This window comes from Xenopus tropicalis, chromosome 5 (genome assembly GCF_000004195.4).
Source record: "Xenopus tropicalis strain Nigerian chromosome 5, UCB_Xtro_10.0, whole genome shotgun sequence".
Classification (NCBI taxonomy): domain Eukaryota; kingdom Metazoa; phylum Chordata; class Amphibia; order Anura; family Pipidae; genus Xenopus; species Xenopus tropicalis.
In genome coordinates, this window is record NC_030681.2 from 162,982,797 (window position 1) to 162,985,957 (window position 3,161).

Genomic DNA, 3,161 nt, shown 5'->3' on the forward strand with positions numbered 1-3,161 from the left:
GCTGGAGAGGGACTTTGGGTACAGGGGGATGTAATAGGGGGGCTGGAGAGGGACTTTGGGTACAGGGGGAGTGATAGGGGGCTGGAGAGGGACTTTGGGTACAGGGCGGATGTGATTAGGGGGCTGGAGAGGGACTCTGGGTACAGGGGACGGGAGGGCTGGAGAGGGACTCTGGGTACAGGGGGATGTGATAGGGGGCTGGAGAGGGACTTTGAGTACAGGGGGATGTGATAGGGGGGCTGGAGAGGGACTCTGGGTACAGGGGGACGGGGGGCTGGAGAGGGACTTGGGTACAGGGGGATGTGATAGGGGGGCTGGAGAGGGACTCTGGGTACAGGGGACGGGGGCCTGGAGAGGGACTCTGGGTACAGGGGACGGGGGGCTGGAGAGGACCTCTGGGTACAGGGGGATGTGATAGGGGGCTGGAGAGGGACTCTGGGTACAGGCGGATGTGATAGGGGGGCTGGAGAGGGACTTTGGTACAGGGGGACGGGGGGCTGTGAGGGACTTTGGGTACAGGGGGATGTGATAGGGGGCTGGAGAGGGACTCTAGGTACAGGGGATGTGATAGGGGGGCTGGAGAGGGACTTTGGGTACAGGGATGTGATAGGGGGCTGGAGAGGGACTTTGGGTACAGGGGATGTGATAGGGGGGCTGGAGAGGGACTCTGGGTACAGGGGGATGTGATAGGGGGCTGGAGAGGGACTCTGGGTACAGGGGGATGTGATAGGGGGGCTGGAGAGGACTTCTGGGTACAGGGGATGTGATAGGGGGGCTGGAGAGGGACTTTGGGTACAGGGGATGTGATAGGGGGGCTGGAGAGGGACTTTGGGTACAGGGGGATGGGGGGCTGGAGAGGGACTCTGGGTACAGGGGGATGTGATAGGGGGGCTGGAGAGGGACTTTGGGTACAGGGGGATGTGATAGGGGGGGCTGGAGAGGGACTTTGGGTACAGGGGGATGTGATAGGGGGGCTGGAGAGGGACTTTGGGTACAGGGGGACGGGGGGCTGATGAGAGGGACTTTGGGTACAGGGGACGGGGGCTGGAAGGGGATTTGGTACAGGGGGACGGGGGGCTGGAAAGGGACTTTGGGTACAGGGGATGTGATAGGCGGGGCTGGAGAGGGACTTGGGTACAGGGCGGATGTGATAGGGAGCTGGAGACGGACTCTGGGTACAGGGGGATGTGATAGGGGGGCTGGAGAGGGACTTTGGGTACAGGGGATGTGATAGGGGGGTGGAGAGGGACTTTGGGTACAGGGGGATGTGATAGGGGGCTGGAGAGGGACTTTGGGTAACAGGGGACTGGGGGGCTGGAGAGGGACTTTTGGGTACAGGGGGACGGGGGGCTGGAGAGGGACTTTGGGTACAGGCAGGGATGGGGGGCTGGAGAGGGACTTTGGGTACAGGGGGATGGGGGGCTGGAGAGGGACTTTGGGTACAGGGGGATGTGATAGGGGGGCTGGAGAGGGACTCTGGGTACAGGGGGATGTGATAGGGGGGCTGGAGAGGGACTCTGGGTACAGGGGGATGTGATAGGGGGGCTGGAGAGGGACTTTGGTACAGGGGGATGTGATAGGGGCTGGAGAGGGACTTTGGGTACAGGGGGACGGGGGGCTGGAGAGGGACTTTGGTACAGGGGGATGTGATAGGGGCTGGAGAGGGACTCTGGGTACAGGGGGATGTGATAGGGGGCTGGAGAGGGACTTTGGGTACAGGGGGATGTGATAGGGGGGCTGGAGAGGGACTTTGGGTACAGGGGGACGGGGGGCTGGAGAGGGACTTTGGGTACAGTGGGGATCGGGGGGCTGGAGAGGGACTTTGGGTACAGGGGACGGGGGGCTGGAGAGGGACTTTGGGTACAGGGGGACGGGGGGCTGGAGAGGGACTCTGGGTACAGGGGGATGTGATAGGGCTGGAGAGGGACTCTGGGTACAGGGGATGTGATAGGGGGGCTGGAGAGGGACTTTGGTACAGGGGGATGTGATAGGGGGGCTGGAGAGGGACTTTGGGTACAGGGGGATGTGATAGGGGGGCTGGAGAGGGACTTGGGTTACAGGGGGACGGGGGGCTGGAGAGGGACTTTGGTACAGGGGACGGGGGGCTGGAGAGGGACTTGGTACAGGGGGGACGGGGGGACTGGAGAGGGACTCTGGGTACAGGGGATGTGATAGGGGGGCTGGAGAGGGACTCTGGGTACAGGGGGATGTGATAGGGGGTGGAGAGGGACTTTGGGTACAGGGGGAGTGATAGGGGGGCTGGAGAGGGACTCTGGGTACAGGGGGATGGGGGGGGCTGGAGAGGGACTTGGGTACAGGGGGATGTGATAGGGGGCTGGGAGGGACTCTGGGTACAGGGGGATGTGATAGGGGCTGGAGAGGGACTTTGGGTACAGGGGATGTGATAGGGGGGCTGGAGAGGGGACTTTGGGTACAGGGGGATGTGATAGGGGGGCTGGAGAGGGACTCTGGGTACAGGGGGATGTGATAGGGGGGCTGGAGAGGGACTCTGGTACAGGGGGATTGGATAGGGCTGGCTGGAGAGGGACTCTGGGTACAGGGGGATGTGATAGGGGGGCTGGAGAGGGACTTTGGGTACAGGGGGATGTGATAGGCGGGCTGGAGAGGGACTTTGGGTACAGGGGGGACGGGGGGCTGGAGAGCAGGGGACTTTGGGTACAGGGGATGTGATAGGGGGGCTGTGGAGAGGGACTTGGGTACAGGGGGATGTGATAGGGGGGCTGGAGAGGGACTTTGGGTACAGGGGGATGGGATAGGGGGGCTGGAGAGGGACTCATGGTACAGGGGATGTGATAGGGGGCTGGAGAGGGACTCTGGGTACAGGGGATGTGATAGGGGGCTGGAGAGGGACTCTGGGTACAGGGGATGTGATAGGGGGGCTGGAGAGGGACTTTGGGTACAGGGGGGGCTGGAGAGGAGTACAGGGGATGGGCTGGGTACAGGAGGGAGTGTGATAGGGGGGCTGGAGAGGGACTAGGGTACAGAGGGGATGGGTGGATAGGGGGGCTTGGACTTTGGTTACAAGGGGATTGGGTACAGGGGGATGTGATAGGGGGCTAGGGCTGGAGAGGGACTTTGGGGTACAGGGGATGTGACTTTGGTACAGGAAGGGGGGCTGGAGAGGGGACTCTGGGTACAGG